Here is a 21925-nt window from a genome sequence, read left to right as displayed (position 1 = left end):
TATCAATGATAATGAGGAAGTATAATATAGTGATTAAAAGATTTGGCACTAGAGACAGACTGCTTAACTCAAATGCTGGCTAAGCCTAAGCCATATATCGGCTGTATGAACTTAAGGAAGTTATTTAACCTTACTGGGCTTCAGTTTCCTCATTCAAAAACAGGGATAAGAATAATACCTATCTCTAGGGTTGTGATGAGAATTAAATGACATCAACTTACAATGTCACAAAGCAACTTAAAATATTTTTAACATAAGGGCCATTCTATCAAAAAAAGGACTTCTAAGAAAACAAAAACTTATATTCTGACACACATTTTAATATGGCATAATAGCACAATCACACGATTGATAAGATGCTAAACCTCTGTGCTAAACTTCTCTGTTTTGAGGAAAAAAAGGCTTAAAAATATGTGATCATGTGATTAAAGGCTATAAAACAAAACACACAAAATGAGTACAAGTTAAACTGAGAACATCTGAATAAGATTAGTAGGCCATATCAATGTCAGTATCATGGTTGTGATATGATATTATAGTTTTGCAAAATGTTGCCACTGGGGGAGATTGAGCAAGTGTATGTGGAATCTTTCTGTATTATTTCATACAATGGCATATGAATCTATAATTATCTCAATAAATATTTTAATTAAAAATATATGATCCCATATAAGTTTACTGAAAACTATTCACTTTTGCACTTAAAATGGGTGGCTTTTATAGGGCAACTGCCATAGCCTATAGAAATTAAATGTAAGGAAAACACACCTACCATCATCACCGTAACCAAGACACCTAACACTATTTTCCTCTTATACATTGAAAATAGATTATACGGGGCACGGTGGCTCACGCCTGTAATTCCAGCACTTTGGGAGACCGGGGAAGGCAGATCGCTTGAGAACAGGAGTATGTGACCAGCCTGGCCAACATGGTGAAACCCTGTCTCTAATAACAACAGAAAAATTAGCCAGGTTTCGTGAGGCACGCTCCTAATCCCAGCTACTCTGGAGGCTGAGACAGGAGAATCACTTGAACCTGGAAGGCAGAGGTTGCAGTGAGCCGAGATCACGCCACTGCACTCCAGCCTAGGTGACAGAGCAAGATACCATCTCGGGGGGAAAAAAAAGGAAAAGAAAATAGATTATACTTTTTTTTCTAGTTAAATTGTATGGTTTTTCACTAGTTCTATATCATCCATTAAATATTGACTGAGAGGTCAATAGTAGATTCTATTAGGGAATAGAAAGACATAGAAAACAGTGCCTACCTTCCAATAGACAAAAAAGCAATGCAATGTGAAAGAAATATTTGTAGTATTTTCAGTCAAACAACCAGTTCATTTTATATCCTAGACTGTCCTTCAAAAACACTTCATCCCAATTTATTCTTCTCCTATTTATTACTTTTTTTTTTTGAGACAGAGTTGCTCTGTCTTACCCAAGTTGGGGTACAGCAGAGCCATCTCAGCTCACTGCAGCCTCTCCCTCCTGGAGGGTTCAAGTGATTCTGTTGTCTCAGCCTCTAGAATAGCTGAGACTACAGGCATGTGCCACCATACCAGGCTAATTTTGTATGTTTAGTGGAGACGGGGTTTCACCATGTTGGCAAGCCTGGTCTCGAATTCCTGACTTCAGGTGATCCACCTGTCCCGGCCTCCCAAAGTGCTCGGATTACAGGCATGAGCCACCACGCCCAGGCTCAAGTGATTCTCAGGCTTCAGCCTCCCGAGTAGCTGGGATTACTGGTGTGCACCACCGTGTCCAGCTAATTTTGTATTTTTAGTAGAGATGGGGTTTCGCCATGTTGGCCAGGCTGGTCTCAAACTCCTGACCTCAAGTCATCCATGTGCCTTGGCCTCCCAAAGTGCTGGGATTACAGGCATGAGCCACTGCACCCGGCCTCGTCTCTTACTTTAATTCTCAGTTTATTTGGAACATGCTTTCAAGTCAGTTTAGAGGAACAACTTTCAGTGAGTATAAAGCATTGAGTTCTGAATTTATTTTTATTTTTATTTTTTATTGAATAGAGACAGCTATCTCACTTTGTTGTCCAGGCTGGTCTAGAACTCCTGGCCTCAAGTGATCCTCCTGCCTTTGCCTCCCAAAGTGAGCCACCACACCCATCCTGAGTTCTGAATTCTTAAACTGCAGGTAGGATGATATTATCACTGAATTTATTTTTACATATGTTATATATTGAAAATATATAACATATGTAATATATATTATATTGAAAATCCATCTACTATCTGTTTCTTCTTTTTGAAGCATGACACATTTAACTACATGCCATTACAAATGAAGAAAACATAAATCAAAGCTGATAGAATGTGCTTTTTTGTTTGTTTGGTTTTGCTGTTGTTGTTACTGTTTGAGATATGGTCTCTCTCTGTTGCCTGGGTTGGAGTGTAGTGGTGTGATCATAGCTCACTGTAACTTAGAACGCTTGAGCTCAAGCCATCCTCCTACCTCAGCCTCCTGAGTAGCTGGGACTACCGGAATGTACCACCATGCCCCATTAATTTTTTCAATGTTTTGTAGAGAGTGGCGCCTGGCTGTGTTGCCCAGGCTGGTCTCAAACTCCTGGCTTCAAGTGATCTCCCACCTTGGCCTCCTAAAGTGGGAGGATTACAGGCATGAGACACCACGTCCATCCAAAATTTGTTATTTGGAATGGACAACCAAATATCTATTCTATTGAGAAAAAGATTATATATCTACTTTAAGTCAGCAAGTTTCTGCAATGTACAATATAGGACAAAAATAATGCTGGAAATACGCAGATATACATAATTCTTTTTGGATTGCAGTCATAGTGATTAACATGCTCTCACTTTCCCCTTTCCCTCCTGGAACCCTTCTCTCCTACTATACACCAAACCAACAGATGTACTGCATAACCTCCTTCAATAATGTCGCAGTATTCCGTCAGTTTTGGCAGTGAGTCGAAATAGAAATTGGAGATCTAGACCAAGTAAATACTGTATATTTGGCAAAATCATTTGTGGTTGTGTTCTTCAGCACAGTTTCCCAGATATCCACCAGCTCTACTTGGCAACTGGTCTTTCCCACAGTTAAGGCTCCAATTGTAAAGTTGGCTTGGGAGATATTCTATTGCTGCTGGCTTTGGTACCATTACTATCCTTAAGAACTACTGTGCAATGGTAGAATAATCATTGACAAAGTGTTATTCTGATGAATAAATACTGACAGCTGGTCCAAAGTTTTAGCCTGTTCCCAAGGTAGGAAACAATTACATTAAAACAATCTATATGGTTATTTATAAAACAAAGATGACTCTTTCCAGCAATTTGAAATTCCCAGATATGACTATGAAATTCTATTAAAACAATAAAAACAACTTGCATTAGAAGCAATTAAAGCACAAAATGTAGATCTAATATTTTATAAATGTTAGATATTCTAAAATACTGACATACAATGTAAAGCATCCATAACTTTTGAAGATATTTTATTTCAAGGTAATTTCATAAGAATTCATAAGAATTTACCTACTCAGACTTTGGGCATGATGGAAAATAGAGTTTCTGTGAGGTGTGCCTATGAATCATAAGAAGGGCTTCTTAATGAGGTCAGCAAATAAGGAAATACATTTCAATAGTGACATTTGACTTATAACATTGTTTAGGGGTGGAGTCTTAGAAGAATTGATAGGGAACTTTTAACTTCAACAAGTGAAACTAAAACATTAACTCTGGTTTTTGTTACCTAATACAAGACCAGTGCCCAGTAAGGACTTTGGAATTCTTTCATAACAACTCCTTGGCAGGTGCACTTCACTTGTTCTGGAAGTGATGTTCACTTGCCAATGTCTAGTAGGACCATGTGCCACTGCCTCAAAATCATATCAATTCCTCTGGCTTCTGGCATAAACTGGCACATCAGACCTACTTAAAGCCTTAAGAAGAGTTTGGCAAATATGACAATTTAAACAAAGGAAGGGACTTCTCTCACTGCAAGTTAATTTCTCATTAATGATTAGTTCAATAAGAAAACAAGCAAAACAACGTCATAGTTAAGAAAAGCTATCTATCTTGTTATTGTCCATTATCATGCTCCTAAAATTCAATAACCCAAGACAGTCCTATGGAATTTTTGGAGCAGGTACCTAGGTAGTACGATCACATACAAGAAAGAACCGAGGTTATGTCTTTTATTGTAAACTATCCCATACTTATTAAAATAATTTCTCTTTTCCAACAAAGGATGTTACTTTTATTCACAGGGGTGACTAACACACACATCTCTTCCTTATAATCACTGAAATACTTTATACAGTATTAATTAGCAGCTATTTTCAGCATAAAAGTAGGATGCACAAAATAACAAGAATCTAAATTTGATGACAGGAAAAAACAAGCCTTCATATTCAAATTTATTAACCAATGTAGTTATTCTTATTTATTGAGTGGAAAATGTTGCATCCATTATTAGTTGAATAGCCTGAAGACAGTATATACCACATTTGAAAAGTTGTCCCCAAAAAGTAAATACTAGTCTGTTAGCAAAAGGAATAGTTTTCAATTCTGAATTGCTGGAATAATTAACCATAGTTTTCTCGATAGTTTACCATGAACAACATTAATGGTAAAATCCTAAGTGGTTTTTTTTTTTTTTTTTTTTGACAAATAAGAACTAACCAATGAACCGTTTCTATTCCACAGAGATAAGTAATGCTTCTCCCTTGTAATCATGTGAAAGAACCCCGCGTATCAATGATTAAAGCAAACTTAACTACACGAAATTAACAAAGATCAAAACAGAAAATTACAAAGTGAACTATCAAGGACAAATAGTTCTGCAAATTCGACTTATGGAGAAATGTCTGTTATTGTGTTTTTCCTTCTATTCTTTTTTAAATCCTATAAATTGTCTTCTAAACTTCAGTTTATCCAACCCTTCACTAACAGTTCTCTGCTTAACATTTAAAAAATCAATATTTATTGTGTTTAAATTTATATTCTATTCCAAACATTATTAAGCACATATACAAACATGTAAAAGAACATAACTCCCCTTAGTATTTCAACTTTCCATTAAAATGCAAATATAATGATTTCATTAGCCAGGTAGCAATACCACCAGTCTTACACCAAACCAAACCAATGTCTTTTCTCTGTGAATCCCAACTTCCCTTAAGATACAATCTTATTTCTATGTTGGATCATTTGTTGATGAATATCTTTGCATGTGGGTTTCCCATTATAATCCCTGATTGAAGGCGAAAAAGCACAATGTGTGATTTGAGATATTAAATTCATGAATATTATTCCACTCCCTAAACAGGTAAAATATATAAATATTTCACTAAATTTTACCGCTGGAAAATAAGCCTTTTCTCAATTCCCAAACATTAGATGAAGAAGGGAGAACTCACTCGGTGTAATTAAAAGTATATCATGAGGGGAATCACCAGCAAGTAACACTTATATTTCATTTTCGGCCCTTCCAGGAGTCTATCTAGGCCACACTTTATTATGTCATAGGTAGAAAACTCTCCATAGAAACCGTGTTAGCTTAATAAAACTAGACAAGCAGTCCCAGTGAAAAGATTCAGCAAGATGCGAGGAGTGTGTGTGTATGTGTGTGTGTGTGTGTGTGTGTGTGTGTGTGTGTATGTATGAGAGAGAAGAAAAGAGTAGAGAGGGGACACAGAGAGAAAGGCAGAGAGATGAAAGACCAAAGAGAGAGCCCAAAAGAGAAATTTGGATGGGACTGTTACAAATCTGCTCTTCACTTCTTTGCTGGGACTGGGTTTCATTTCTTTCGGCGCCCCTGACCTTGCAGTCTTGCAACTCTCAACGCTGCGCTCCCCACCCCCTCCCGCCCCCTCCCCGGGCCTGCGCCTGCCTTTGTGTCTGCCTGTCACTTACCAAGGAACCAAACGAAGCTGATTCGGGAGAAGCACAAAGCCGGGACACAGATTTGTCCATAAATTCTCTTACATACATTCCCCAGGCTGGAAGGCTCAGCCCAGCGCAGACTTATGTACCTTGAGAAAAGTGAGTTCTGGTCTTGTTTGGGGAACCGGAGAAACTATTCTTTCCTCTTTCACTCAGCGCCGCTAACAAAACGCGCGGACTTAAGAAAACACACACACACACACACACACACACACACACACACACACACACAAAACCCCACTCAGTGTCCTCCAATTCCACTCCCTGTGACATCCACTTCGTACAGCCCCCTAAAGGGGGATAAGGAGGTAGGAGGAGGCAGACACCAACCCAGACCCAGACCCTACAGCTGATAAAAGGGTAGAAAAACACCGTATCAGTGTTCTGTCTGAGGTTGTTCAGGATAAACGGGAGAGTCGTTTCACTCACACGAAAGAAACAGGGGCAGAGGATTAAAGGGAAAAGTAGTGCCCCCCAAAGCTGAACTATTTTAGAAAGGAAAGCAAATTTAAAAATCACTTTTCTGCGGATTAAAAGGCCGGGAAACCGGCTCGTCGGAGGCACAAAGGTAAGTTTTCTGGGTGAGGAAGGGAGGAGCACTAGGAGGAGAGAAGAGCACACATAACTACAGGTTTAAAAGGGGTATAGGGAATTAAAACTATATTTGTCAGCCATGTTGAAGAGGCTCCAGTAATTTGTGAAGCTTCCCTCTTCCCTCTTGGTATTTGTGGGTGACACTACAGGGTTTGCTCCCCAGTCCCTGGAAGCCCCAGAAAAAGCGAAGGGGAGAGGAAAGGGAGAGTTTCGCGGCATAAGAGAAGCGCTCTGACCTCGTTCTCGTCCCTCAGCCTTGCAGCAATCCAGCAGTTGCAGTCGGGTCTCCTTTCTAACAAATCCTAAAGGGCAGCCATCTTGCTTCCTTCTGCTTCTCTACGAAAGCAGCCTAGCCTCCGCATCAATATTCATAAGGCAGTTTGACGTCTATTCTCATCACTCAGCGGGGCCGGCGTCTCGGGGCGGCCGCGCCGAGGGGGCGGACGTGACTCGCATGCGAGCGGGGCCTGGGCGCGCGGCGCTCGCGAGGAGGCGGCGACGGCCGCCCGAGCTCTCGCCGCTGCCACTGCCGCTACCACGGGCTCTCCTCCTCCGCCCGGGCCTCCTCCTGCTCCGCCCCGGCCTCCTCCCGCTCCGCCCCGGCCTGCGCTGCCGCCCTGGGGCCCTCAGCCCCGGCTCCCGGGGAATTAGCCCCCCACACCGGGCGTCCAGCACAAAGACCGGCGGCACCTGGGGCCGTACAGCCCGGCGCGCAGCGGAGACCTAGGCTGCCCTCACGCCGTGCGGTGGCGCGGAGGGAGTGGTGCGCCCGGATGAGCGCGGGGCGGGGGCCAGGGCTGGCGAGCGCGGGGAAGGGTGCAGCCCTTGGGGACCCCGGGGACCTCGGCGGGTCTCCACCCCCGGGAGAAGACGCAGTGCAGGCGCGAAGGTCGGGGCGAGGTGGGAAGATGGGATGGCATGGGTGCCTGGACAAGGACGTGACATCCAAGATTTCCCTTTGAAACTTTTTGTTAGTCTGCACTCCACCACCACTTCGAGGTCCCGCGCACACGCCCCTGCGCGCACCCACCTCCTCGAGAGTGTATCCGCACGTGCCCTCGCACTGGCCCCCGCCTCCACCCACTGGCACCTCTCCCCGCACCACACACCCGCTTGCGCCCACCTTACCCTCAGAGGCCCGCGTCTCTATCACCCTTTAGATCCCCTTGCCGTCTCTCTCTTCTCCCTTTTGTATCGCTTTAATCTCATTCAGCAGAAGCGCTCCCCCGTTTCACCGAGGGCATGCCCTTAGTGCTTTAGGGGCCTGTGTTTTTAAAGACCCGACAAATCGGGAAATTGACCGAGTTCTGTTTCTCTCCGCCCCGGCCCACCTTCTGTTTACTTTAGCCACGTGGGCTGAGTAGAAGGGGGCGTCTCACAGATTCAAGATGGGTTTCTAACGAGTGACCCTCTCCTTCTCTTGCTAGGAGGAAATAAACCTGCACTTTGAAAAGCTTAAGTTGCCTCTCTTAAGAGCCTCTACTTTGAAGTAGTTTCCACCCGTACAGTTAAGTAATGAAGAAACCGACGGATACAGAGCTAATTCCGAATGACGGATGCTTGATTTTCCCTGACATTCGGAGCTCTGTAACTATGTTCTTCCTTTGACCGGAGTTTTTCTCTATTGTCAAGTAGTGTTACTTCCCATTCTAATGCTCCTTTTTCTAATCACCAACTTTTTGGTTGAAGACGAGATGAAGAACAAAGCCCATATGAATCATAGTAAGAATCATATTATGTCAGATACTAGTTTTTGAAATATTCCCTTCATCATTAACATGTTGTCGCATGACTGAAGTTCAAGTTTTAAGTAGGTATTTTGGTCACAACTTTTGTGGGATCACTGCATGGTGATCACAATACCCTTAAGTCAATACTAGTTACATTGTGTAACCACACTTTTTTTTATCTTTACTTTCTTTAGAAGTGAAGATCTAATTTTACGAAATCGGAATATTTCCTCTTCAAAGAGTGTAAAAAAGGAAACTCCTTGTAAGTGTCGCATTGTTGCTAATAAGAATGTTTAGTGTGTCCAGTCAAACATTGTTTATTCCATTTTGAAACAAAGTTGACTCAGATTTCAGATTTTGCACAAACTAAGGAAAATAGTACATTTTCCCCTAAACATTTCATGTTTATGGGAATGTCATTCCATGTTTTCTAGCTGTACACTAAAGTGTCACTTAGGTCTTGGCAATTGTTAACACACTCTAAAATCTAAGCTGTTGGAAAGTTCTTTGTGATCTTTCTTTCCATATTTCTTTTCTTTTCTTTCTTGAGACAGAGTCTCGCGCTGTCAGCCAGGCTGGAGTCCAGGGGGGCGATCTCGGCTCACTGCAACCTCCGCCTCCCGGGTTCAAGCGATTCTTCTGCCTCAGCCTCTCAGGCGCGCGCCACCATGCGCAGCTATTTTTTGTATTTTTAATAGAGACGCGGTTTCACCATATTGGCCAGGCTGGTCTCGAACTCTTGACCTAGTGATCTACCCGCCTCGGGATTACAGGCGTGAGCCATTGCGCTCCGCTTGTGACTTATTTTTCAAGTCCAGGATATAAAGTTCTCTCAAGACCACGACATACATTTATATAGTGCACAGTATTGTAGAGTTGAAACATGAGCTTTGGAGTTTTACAGAACTGAGTGACTCTTAACTCTATCTTTTCCAGTGTGACCTTGTGCATTTTACTTAACTCTCTCGGTATCGGTTTCTTTTAATCTGTTGAACAACCTGCAAGACATGAGGGTTGTGGTGAGTTTTTAATAAGAGCACTAGGTAAGTGCCCAGGTAGCTACTACTACTACAATAACAAACTGTTTACTTCTAGGAGTTTTTTTTTTTTTTCTGATTATATAATTATATAATTATATATCTTCTTGCATTTAATAATATATGGAAATATTATATTAACGTGTTTAATATAAAAGTATCCGCATGTTCCTTTAGTTATATTTGGGAAATGATCTTTCAAGTCACCTCCTTCTCATTTCTTCTTTGAAAACTGCTCTCTGTTGTAACAGGTTGTTCTTGCCTATTTGGAATCATATTTGGCTTGCAGTTGGTTTTACAACAGGCCCTGAACATTTTCTTGCCAACTTCTTTCTCTGCACCTCCACTCTACCCTTAACCATCATGACGCTTTGAAATTTAAAATAAAATACATTACTCATCTTGGCTGTTGTGACCTTTCAACAGCAAAAGGAAATAAAATTCTGAAGGCCTTCAAGTATAAAATATTTTAGTTTTTTTTTTTTTTTTTTGATTTTAAAAACTTCTTCCTTAGCTGCTATTTCTGGGAAAGAAAGGATATAGTTTGCATAATCAGTTGTTTACTGAACGCAGTGTGCACTTGTATGGGTAATTCAGAGCCAGCTTTTATTAATTGTGTGCATTCTTGAGATTCCTTCTCCTATAGGTGTGGAAAATGTATGTTTAAAATATAATTTGCTGTTTAAAGAACAATTAATTATCAAATTCCTTACCATTTTTTTTCCCTCAAACTAGAAATAGCAGCACTGCTTCCATACAGAGAGATCCTTGCTTCCTTAACGGAGAAAAAAGACTAATAGAACAAGTTCCACAACATGCTACTCTGTGTTAGAAAATTGACTTGATTGGCCTGTGCACCTGCTGTCTAATTCAGTTCTCAGTCTTTAAGTCTCTTAGGGTGAAGGCAGTTTCCTGTCTGCTGCTGTCCATTAAAGAGCTGACGATGGTAGTTTGCTTCGCAATGCAATTTTTTTAAATGTTGTACTAACACAAAAATAATAGATGCATTCTTCATTTCCTCCCCTCCTGCAGACTGGAAAATGTTCTTTCTAGCCGGGCATGGTGGCGGGCGCCTGTAGTCTCAGCTACTCTGGAGGCTGAGGCAGGAGAATGGGTGAAGCCGGGAGACGGAGCTTGCAGTGAGCCAAGACACTTCACTGTACTCCAGCCTGGGTTACAGAGCGAGACTCTGTTTCAAAAAAAAAGACAAGGCAAGGCAAGGTAGGGCAGGGCACGCAGGGCAGGGCAGGGCAGGGCATTTTCTTTTTTTCTTTTTTTTTTGAAACGGAGTCTCACTCTGTCCCCCAGGGTGGAGTGAGTAGCGTGATCTCTGCTCACCGCAACCTCCGCCTCCCGGGTTCAAGCAATTCTCCTGTCTGCTCTCGAACTCCTGACCTCGTGCTCCACCCGCCTCAGCCTCCCAAAGTTTTGGGATTATATTTTTCTTTAAGGACTTGATACTCTCTTCAACACAGAGAAATAGTTGTGATATACACTGCTTTGAAAAAATTGTAGTGTTTTAACAAAAACAAAATCATGGCCTGTTGTTTCCCATCTCCAAAAACATGTTTCTAAAGTATAACATAAAGATTCTCTGCATGCTTAAAAGACAGTTGACTATCAAACAGCATAGCAGTCACTGCGGTGAAAAAGCTTTCTTATTTGTTTCTTTGGTTACATTACTGCACTTTATATGTAGGTACATATTTAACACAGAATACTAAGTTTTAACAGTCTTCAATAGATGAAATATTGAGATATAATACTTTAGCTTGTTAATATAAATTATTATGAATAAAAATTATTGTCTAAACCCAGGGATTATAATATTTTGAGAGTCTCGATAGAATCTCATGATTTCTACTTACTTTTTTCCTAATCTGATTTTATCTGCTTAATTTTTCTTTATATAATTTGAAAATTTTAAAGAAAAAATACAAATTATATTAAACTAATGAAATATTTAATTAATATTAATTTAATATTTAAATTTTAAAGAAAAAATACAAATTATATTAAACTAATGAAATATTTAATTAATATTAAATTAATTTAATATTAAAATTTTAAAGAAACATACAAATTATATTAACCCAATGAAATATTTAATTAACATTAATTAATTTAATATTAATTTAATTAATAGTAATGTAAATAATTAATTAATATTTCATTGGTTTAATATAATTTGCATGTTTCTTTAAAATTTTCAAATTATATAAAGAAAATTAGTATTAAATTAATGAAATCAAGAACTATCCAATGTGTGTACTAATTTAATGGGGCAAAGTAGAATAGAAGATAAAATGAAAAGTATTGGCAAAGGCATTATAGAAGGAATATTACTGAGGAGGGAGGATCACTTAAGCCCAGGAATTCAAGACTGTGAGCCACATGAGCCATGATTGCACCACTGAACTCCAGACTGGGTGATAGAGCGAGACCCTGTCTCAAAAAGAAAATGAAAGAATATTAGAATCATTAGTGGGACAATATTATGGAAATTACTCCACAATTATTGCAAATATTGCTAATACCAATCTCTCACAATTTTAGGGAATATTTTTTGTCTTCATAAATTCTGACTTCACAATCCAGTAACTGCTCTTTTTGTCCTCATCCAAATTTAGTAACTCACTTAGTATCTCATTTTATGTTGAAAGAATAATTTTTAACTTTAATGATGAATTTCAATAATTAATAAAATTTAACTATTAATAATTACCTCAGCACCATTTTAGAGGACTCTATAGTTTTTTGGCATTTTATATACATTATTATGACTTAATATTCAAAATCATGTCATATTAAAAATGCCATTTAATGTAATTTCAATCATATAAATATTAAAGGTGAGGTTAAGCGATTTATTTAATGTAATTTCCATCATATAAATATTAAAGATGAGATTAATTGATTTACTTAGGGTCAGACATCCTGTAAATAGAGAGCACCTTAGAAATCTAGATTTTGTGAATTAAGGTTTAGACTTTTTTTTATTATACCAAAGCTAACCTTCAGTTTCTTTCCTGCTTATCTTCCTCTAATTTTTTTCTCATCATTATTAGTACTGACTGGTAAATGAATCTTCCCTTCAAAACCTCATGGTAATTTTCTATTGTGCTTTGCTACTTAAAAAATTAAAAACTCAGCACCTACATTTACTTAGTACTCCAAAAGTAATTTTATCTGTTAAATACTGGTTATGCACCAAGCATTGAAATAATTCTTTTACATTCATTATCTCTTTTAATTTAATGCTTATTATAACCAAGTAAAGTAGGTAATATCTTGTTGAGAATTAAGGGATGAGTAACTTGGTTGGGATAAAATAGCGGGAATAATTGAATTTTCTCAATCAGGGTTAGCTGACTCTAAAGCTGATGATCTTGCAGGCTACCTGGTACTGTTTCCCAATTTGGCAGATACAGACATCTATGTTTGCCCCGTGATATGCTTTTCACACAGTATGTTTTATAGCAATAACATCAGTATTTCCTATATCTTTCTCATATTAAAAGAAACCTCTTTTGTCTAAATCTCTACTTTATATAAAAAAAATCATTGCTTTCTACTCTGTTTCTTTAGTTTCTAATTTTGTGCCAGGAAGTTGACATTCTTGAACTCTTCAGAAGAATAATTACATTCATGTAATAAGCAAATGTGATACTGTACCCCTTCCCCACAACCATTTTAACATGTGTCTTAACTGTGTCTTAACTGACTAACAACTGGTTTGCAAAGGTAAGTTCTAGTGTATGCTTTCAATATTGGCGTGGAATTACACCTTTGACCTGCCCTTGACTTTTATGAATGACTTAGGGTTCATTCCGCCAAGCGAGGAAGCTGGCAGGTGGAAAGAGCGCCATCTACTGAAATCGTTAATCGGACATGGGTCTTTGGTGATATTAATAAAATACTCAGAATGGGATAGCACCAAACCTTTCAACTGGGAAAACAAATAAAATCTAATTTAGGGAGCTTTTGAAAAATATGCGTGACTAGGTTCTACTCCTCTACCCCCACAGACCTTTTGGAGATTCTGATTAATGAGGTCTGGGATGGGGCAGGAGTAACAATACTTTTCCAATGATTCACAATGAGATGTACAAACTGTGCTTGAAAAGTTCAGCACACATTAAGCTGCGATAGCTTAATGTGTGTGAATGCAATAAAAACATTTAGTGTTTACACCTATTATGAATAGTTAATAGGCACACAATATTATCTTTCATAGAACATCCCATGACAAAGAACAGACATTGTATATCTCTCTTTAGTATAATGGAACTCTTTCCTCTACAAAGATCCTGCAAAGCTGCCTGTAACTCTTTTGATATTTCATATTGATTAAATATTTCTGAATTCTCTTAGGATAGGTTTAGAAATTGAGGAAGAAATAAATAGCAGCTGAAGAATGACTCATTATCAGTAGTGAATAAGAATGATTAGGGGGAAATGTAAGTGACAGGAACAATGCTCTGAAGCAGTGGGGAGAAAGAAGTACTGGAAGTTGCCTGAGTTCCATGTGTGAAGAATATTCTGTTTTGTTGTTGTTCTCATGGGAAAATTCTGATAGAGTTTTGTCAAAAATTTTAAAGTTTTTAAGCCATTCCTATAATCTTGGCAATCAGACCAGTTGAATATGATTTTTTTTCTTTTTCCAAAATGATTGTCATGCAATAGTTTATGAGTGTTATTATGTGGCATCATGCTAACAGTTAATGCAATTATTCCTGGAAGGAAGACCTATAGAGATTAAACAATTTTTAGGCCCCAATAAGTTAAATTATTCCCTTTCCTACAGACACCCTATATGGAGAAGGCAAATTAAAAAGGAAGTAAGGTAGCTATTAATTGATATCCAATTTTCTTCAAATCTTCTAAAATGTGTTTTCATATTTTCTGGAGATGTGTGGGAAAATTGAGCTCTGACTGAGATCCAACTAAAAGCCTGTGGAAGCATGAGAGGCTAAGTAGTTTCCTGTGAAGCTCTGCACTACCAACCTCTGTTTAATTTGTTTTCTTATGTTATATCTCAGAGTACAATATTATTATGATTTAGCAGAAAACCTCCTTGATCTGTTAGTAATTAGGCATACCTCTAAAGTGAACATGGGTTGGTTGCCAGGCAATTGTTCCGCATTTCACAATGACTTGTATCCTCAAGAGAGTAAATTATATCCAAGCAGGGACCACAAAACAGGGGTTTCTGACAGGCTAGGGTAGAAGGTGAAAACACACACACACACACACACACACACACACACTCATCAGAATAGCAGAAACAAATCCCAAAGGAGCATTTCATTGAGGTTCTCTGAAATCTTATGACCACTGGCCCTAGTTTGACTGGATAGGAGGAGGCAAGAAAGTGAGAACTATTAAAGAAGGGTTTCTTTAGCATGGATTAGTGGTCAGGTGCATGCTGATCCTAGGGTGATGATGATATATTTTAATGAAGGAAAGTTTTCTGAAACCCCTTTAGTAACACAATGTCAATAGGCACTGTCTACTAATGAACAAGAACTAGAGAGTCTCTAAATTTAAAATTGGTGAAACAGTAAAGTCATAATGTTGATAAGTGAGAACTGCTGTAAAAGTAAAGGTAGTGAGGTCAAAAATAGATATTCAAAAAATTTAGAAAGAGAAACTCCAAAAGCACACTTGTTGGAGGTGTTAAACTCAGGCAATAAGTATATGATAGGATCCAAGATTGTAGTCCAGCCTCCACTACTAAAAACCTACAAAAAAAACCTTTAAAATGCATTATCTCATTTAGTATTTACAGTAATCTTGAAAACAGGTAAGACCATTATAATTTCCACTTTATTGAATTTTATTTTTTTAACACCAGGGAACATGTGTTTAATACATGAAGGACCATGTCAGAGAGATTAGGAACTTGCCCAGGGTGACAAAGCAGGTGAAAAATTCTCAAATTCAAGTTTTCTTCAGTATTCTTTCCACAAACTAAAGGGAAATAAGCCAACTTTAATTCTTTCCTGAAGGCAGAAAAGAAGCTCTTACCAACTGGTGACATTGTATCTTAGGTTGATACATTTTCATTCCTTGCCTATGCTCACACAGATAGAGGAGAATGCCACAGTAAAGGAAACATTTAGGAAGAGAGTGCTTTGTGTATTTTTTTTTTTTAAAGTAGGCCATCCACTGTGATAGTAATTCTGTTTATTCCAAATGTGAGATGAAAGTTAATCTGTTCCCTAAAAGCATTTCTAAGGAAAAAAATAAGTTATTCAAAGGAATGAAAGACAAAATGTTGGAGCTCTTCCTTGCTCTGTCTCCTCAAAAGCTACTGAGAAAGATGTTTGGATGAAGGGGAGAGAGAAGAGAGAGAAAGAGAGAGAGGGAGAGAAGTGTGTGTGTGTGTGTGTGTGTGTGTGTGTGTGTGTGTGTGTGTGTGTAAGTAATGAGAAAAAACCATTAGACCAGAGTTTATAAATTGAAAGTTTTATAAAAAGCTTTTTCAATTTTGAAATTTATTGAAGCAATTCCCCTTTTTATCGATTAGGGCTGGAGGGGATGGGGCTTGGTGGATTTAGTTTAGAGTTTCAAATTCACTTATTTTCTAATGAAACAAAAACTCAGAATGAAACTTAATGGATACAATCTGGAATGAGTGAAACATTTTGCTCTAAACTGTTTTATGAAAAGACAAATTTCATATAATTCTGGCAAATAATAGTATTCTCCAACAAGGCTGCTTACCAAGCAATAATCCTTTATTACATATCCAATATATTTAGAAAAAGGGCAAATGTAGAATGTATTTATTATAGAATTATTAGCTTTTGGAAACAATAATTACTTTACTTGGTAGCATACATTTTTACTTTTGAGAGACTTTATTGGTGGCAGCCAATGGGAAAGATGTGAATTTTTGTAGTAATTTATAAAATTCAAAATCATCGCTGTGAGGTGACAAGGGAAATCGTTATAGGTCCCACTTTTAGGTGGGACTTTTGAATTGCTTTGCTCCTGAAAGGTATGTGCCATGAATTGAGAGGAGGGAGGAGCTTACCAAAGAATTTGAGATGAATAAAATCTAACCTAGTCAGGACACATTTACAGAATTTTTTTGTTAAAAAAAATGTAGAAATGAAGGCTTGTTTTTCTCATTTTCCATTGCATAAATGGTTGCTCAAATGTGAGTTTCTAATTTATCATAGTTTATGTTGATATATTAAGAGACTAATGTGTCATTTGTATTTTGATTTCTACATTCTAGAGAGACAGTTTAATCAGTGCATGACCAAAAGCACACAGAATAAACTGTATCATCATGGAGGTCTGCCCAGGAAATCCCCAAAATACAGAAGGATCATAAGTAGATGGAAATTCTGTCATAGAACATCTCTCACAAGTGTGTTATAAGAATGACAGGGAAGCTACAGGTTACAACAGATTTGTGAACTCAGCCAAGCGCAGTGGTGGCAGGGCCTAGCTGCTACAAAGAAGACATGTTTTAGACAAATACTCATGTATATGGGCAAAAAACTCGAGGACTGTATTTGTGACTAATTGTATAACAGGGTATTTTAGTTTCTGTTCTGTGGAAAGTGTAAAGCATTCCAACAAAGGATTTTAATGTAGATTTTTTTTTTCACCCATACTGTTGATTGCTAAATGTAATAGCCTGATTGTGATGCTAAATAAATGTCTTTTTTTTTTTTCCCCCCAAAGAAAAGGAAGAATGACATATTTGTTCTTCATTCTTGTTTCACATTAGTAGTGGCATTTCTCATGCTCTATTTTCCCAGCCTTGTTCTATATTTTGAGTTAGGTGAAGAAAAGTATGCCAGGATGCAATAGGAAGGGTGCTTAATATTCATCCTCGTAGGTTCAGGGAGATCTTTTCATGGAAGTAACATTTGAACTGAGATCTTAAGGATGAATAGGAATTATTCAGGCCAAGTGGTAAGTCAGAGAAAAGTGCTTGCTTTAGATAAACGACTGTATCTATAATAAAGACATAAGACAGCATGACATGTTTGATGAAATAAAATTAATTCCAAAAGACTTATAGAAAGTAAAGAGGAAGAGTTCATACTATTAGGATGCAGCAGTTTGCAGGGATCAGATTATGAGGGTTACTTTAAATCGTGGTAAGGAGTTTGGATGCTGGCTTAAGTGGACTGATAAATCAATAATTTGAAAAGAGAAGAAAATGATTAGATTTGGGCTTTGAAAATATTTTTGTAGTTGCTGTGGGGAAAGTGGATTGAGAGAATACAGTAACAGAGGCTAAGACATCTGTGAGGAGAGAGTAGAAAAATTAGAGTGGTCTAGATGAGAAATTAGGCAATAATAGAGAAGACAGAAATGGGTAGATCCAGAAGTATTAACAGAAGTAGCAGGAATGGAGCACAGTAACTACCTTGGAGGAGGGCGAGGCACACGCAGGATTGAGGATGTCACCCAGGTTTCTGACCTGGCCAACAAAATGGTTGGTAGTAGCTTTCACTGGAGATAAAAAGAATGTAGAAGGACCTGGGAGTAGCAGTTTAGGGGTTGTGGGAAGAAACAATCACAATGAACAAGTTAAGTTTCAGGCACTGGAAGGACATCCATTATGAGATACACAGTGAGTAGGTGGGTATCTGAGACCGAAATTCAGAAAAAAGATCTAGACTGGAGTTAGAAATTTGTGAATCATCAGCATAAAGATGGCAGTTGAAGAAGATAATCTCATACACTGAGGGAGAAGAAAAGTGGAACTCCAAAAGAGAAACAGAAGAACACCACTCTTGAGGTTCCAGAGAAAGAGAAGGAGCCCCCAAAGGAGAAACCCAGAAGTGTGTGGTTTTATGGGAGCCAAATTAAGGAAATGCTACATGACAGAGCATTAGCAGGGCCACATACTTACCGAATTATCACCTGAGACAAGTAATAAGAAGTATCCCTTGGATAGATGGTGGTGCATTCATTGCAATCCTTGGCAAAATGAGGTTTAGTAGAAGAGCAGTGGTGACAGAAGCCAGATTGCCTGAGGTTGAATGCTAAACAGGAAGTGAGGATGTAGAGATAGTGAGTGCAGATGACTATTTAAAGAATGTTCGCCACAGAGAGGAGGAAGGAGATAGCAGAGTAGCTACAGGGGGATGTGAGATTGAGAAAGGAATTTTTTAAGATGGGAAAGAACTGAGCATGTCTAAATGCTAATGGGATTGAGCAAACTGAGGTGCATAGTTAAAGGGAAGAAAAGATAACATACTGAATAAAGTCCCTGAAAAACTGGGTCTTTTAAAAAATCACTCCACTGACAAGCTGAGGCAGAGGAGAGGTCTTATAAAGGACTAAACCCATCAAACCTTACCCCCTTCAGCCTTAATCAATAAAAGAGAATGGTTTCAATACATTTCTTCTGTCTAGTAAGAAAGATACCATGGGTTTGGTTCCAGACCACTAAAATAAAAAGAGTATCATAATAAAGCAAATCACAGAAATTCTTTGGTTTTCCAGAGCCAATTGACTCAGTGTAAAGTTTTCTTCATATGGTTCAGGTAAGTTTATAGATTAAATCCTAAGACCTGAGGGAATTTTCACCACATGCCTCTCCAGAATTGGTGTATAGTCTCCATAGTTACTGACATAGACCTAATTAGTTGTTTTCATTGTGCCCTCCCCCTCCCATGCCATGTTTTTCTTTTCTTTTCTTTTCTTTTCTTTTCTTTTCTTTTCTTTTCTTTTCTTTCTTTCTCTTTCTTTTCTTTCTTTTTCTTTCTTTCTCTCTTTCTTTCTTCATTGTTTTCTATTTTTTTTTTTTTTTTTTTTTTTTTTTTTTTGAGATGAAGTCTCGCTCTTGTCCCCAGGCTGGAGTGCAATGGCATGATCTTGGCTCACTGCAGCCTACGCCTCCCACATTCAAGCGATTCTCCTGCCTCAGCCTCCTGAGTAACTGGGATTACAAGCACCTCTCACCACACCTGGCTAATTTTTGTATTTTTAGTAGAGACGGGGTTTCACCATGTTGGCCAGGCTGGTCTCAAACTCCTGACCTCAGATGATCTGCCCCCCCAATTCAGCCTCCCAAAGTGCTGGGATTACAGGTGTGAACCACGGTGCCTGGCCGCCATGTTTCTTACAATGACAAAAGGACCTTCATCTGGGTGATGTACAATGATGGTTATGGTTTTAAATCTATGCTTGCTACTACAGTGACAGTTCTGTGATCCAAGAATAATCATAAGAATATTGCTTGTGCTGGGCACAAAGAATATGCAGGCATATCTTGTTTTATTGTGCTTCATTTTATCGCACATCACAGACATTGCATTTTTTACAAATTGAAAGTTTGTGGCAACCCTGAGTTGAACAAGCCTATTGGTGCATTTTCCAACAGCATGTGCTCACTTTGTTTCTCTGTTTCACATTTTGGTAATTCTTATAATATTCTCAGTTTCATTATGGTTATATCTGTTATAATGATCTGTGATCAGTGATCTTTGATGTTACTATTGTAATTATTTTGGGTGCAACACTGTACCCACTTAAGTTGGCAAACTTAATTGCAGTAAGTGTTCTGCCTGCTCTGCTGACTGGCTGTTCCCTATCTCTCTTTCTCTTGGGTCCTCCATATTCCGCAGAACATACCAATGTTGAAATATAGGTCAAGTAATAACCCTACAATGGCCACTAAATGTTCAAGGGGAAGAGTTGCACACCTCAATCTAAATTAAAAGCTAGAAGTGATTCAGTTTAGTGAGGAAGGCACATCAAAAGTCAAGACAGGCTGAAAGCTGGGCCTCTCACATCAGTTAGCCAAGTTGTGAATGCAAAAAAAGAAAACGTTTTTGAAGGAAATTAGAACCGCTATTTCAGTGAACACACAAATGATAAGAAAGCAAAATGGCCTTATTGTTGACATGGAGGAAGTTTTATTGGTCTGGATAGAAGAACAAACCAGCCACAACATTCCCTTAAGCCATAACTTACTCTGGAGCAAGGCTATAACAATCCTCAACTCTGTTAAGTCTGTGAGAGTGGTAAGGAAGTTGCAGAAGAAAGTTGAAAGCTAGGAGATGTTGGTTCGTGAAGTTTGAGGAAATATGCCATCTCCTTAATTTAAAAGAACAAAATGAAGGCCAGGCGCGGTGGCTCATGCCTGTAATCCCAGCACTTTGGGAGCCCGAGGCAAGCAGATCATGAGGTCAAGAGATCAAAACCATCCTGGCCAACATAGTGAAACCCCCATCTCTACTAAAAATACAAAAATTAGTGGGGCATGGTGGCGCATGCCTGTAGTTCCAGCTACTCAGGAGATTGAGGCAGAATCGCTTGAACCTAAGAGGCAGAGGTTGCAGTGAGCCGAGATCGTGCCATTGCACTCCAGCCTGGGTGACAGAGCCAGACTCTGTCTCAAAAAAATAAATTAAAAAAAAAAAAAGAACAAAATGAAGCAGTAAGTGCTGATGGATACACTGTAGCAAGTTGTCCAGAAGATCTAGCTAAAATAAATGATGGAGTTGGCTCCACTAAACAATAGATTTTCAATGGAGACAAAACAGCCTGGCCGGGTGCGGTGGCTCAAGCCTGTAATCCCAGCACTTTGGGAGGCCGAGACGGGCGGATCACGAGGTCAGGAGATTGAGACCAGCCTGGCTAACACGGTGAAACCCCATCTCTACTAAAAAAAAAAATACAAAAAACTAGCTGGGCGAGGTAGCAGGCGCCTGTAATCCCAGCTACTTGGGAGGCTGAGGCAGGAGAATGGCATAAACCCAGGAGGCGGAGCTTGCAGTGAGCTGAGATCCGGCCACTGCACTCCAGCCTGGGCGACAGAGTGAGACTCCGTCTCAAACAAACAAACAAACAAACAAAAAAAAAAAAAAAAAAAAAAAAAACATCCTTATATTGGAAGAGGACATCATCTAGGACTTTCATAACTAGGGATGAGAAGTCAATGCATGGCTTCAAAGCTTCAAAGGACAGGCCAACTCTTTTCTTAGGGGTTCATGCAGGTGGTGACTTTAGGTGAAGCCAATGCCAGTTTACCATTCTGAAAATTCTAGGAGCCTTTAGAATCATGCCAAATCTACTCTGCTTGTGCTCTATAAATGGAACAATAAAGCCTGGATGACAACCTATCTGTTTACTACATGGTTTACTGAATATTTTTAGCCCACTGTTGAAACCTACTATCCATGAAAAGGAGATTTATTTCAAAATATTACTGCTCATTGACAATGCACCTGGTGACCCAAGAGCTCTGGGAGGCTTGTGCAAGGAGAATAATGTTGTTTTTACACCTGTTAACACAACATTCTTTCTGCAACCCCTGGATCAAGGAGTAACTTTGACTTTTAAGTCTTATTTAAGGAACACATTTTGTTAGCCTGTAGCTACCATAGATAGTGATTCCTCTGATGAATCCGGACAATGTAAATTGAAAATCTTCTGGAAAGAGCTCACCATTCTAGGTGCCATTAAGAATATTTGTGATTCACAGAAGGAGGTCAAAATAGCAACATTAACAGGAATTTGGAAGAGGTTGATGCTAAATCTCAAGGATGACTTTTAGGAGTTGAAGATTTCAGTAGAAAGTAACTGCAGATGTGGTGGAAGCAGCAAGAGAACTAGAATTAGTGGAGAGTCTGAAGATATGACTGCATTGCTGC

General features: G+C 38.8%; 1 protein-coding gene and 1 long non-coding RNA gene across 3 annotated transcripts in view; one reads left to right on the top strand and one right to left on the bottom strand.

Annotated features, from left to right (window-relative positions):
• The window catches only part of TET2 (tet methylcytosine dioxygenase 2), a 134376-nt gene extending 127330 nt beyond the window's left edge, over window positions 1-7046 (bottom strand). For both annotated transcript variants that reach the window (XM_010371543.2, XM_030915410.1), the window contains exon 1: window positions 6757-7046. The gene's annotated coding sequence lies outside the window, so the exon portion shown is untranslated. The remainder of the gene's footprint in view (window positions 1-6756) is intronic.
• A 1397-nt stretch (window positions 7047-8443) lies between these two features.
• LOC115892869 lies at window positions 8444-16942 on the top strand. The gene is made up of 3 exons (XR_004052769.1): window positions 8444-8512; window positions 9187-9293; window positions 16537-16942. It is a non-coding gene; the product is annotated as an uncharacterized LOC115892869 (long non-coding RNA).
• The last annotated feature ends 4983 nt before the right edge of the window (window positions 16943-21925 follow it).

Source organism: Rhinopithecus roxellana, chromosome 2 (genome assembly GCF_007565055.1).
Source record: "Rhinopithecus roxellana isolate Shanxi Qingling chromosome 2, ASM756505v1, whole genome shotgun sequence".
Taxonomy (NCBI): domain Eukaryota; kingdom Metazoa; phylum Chordata; class Mammalia; order Primates; family Cercopithecidae; genus Rhinopithecus; species Rhinopithecus roxellana.
The sequence above is the reverse complement of the archived record's forward strand: the minus strand, read 5'-3'. Positions and strand labels throughout refer to the sequence as shown.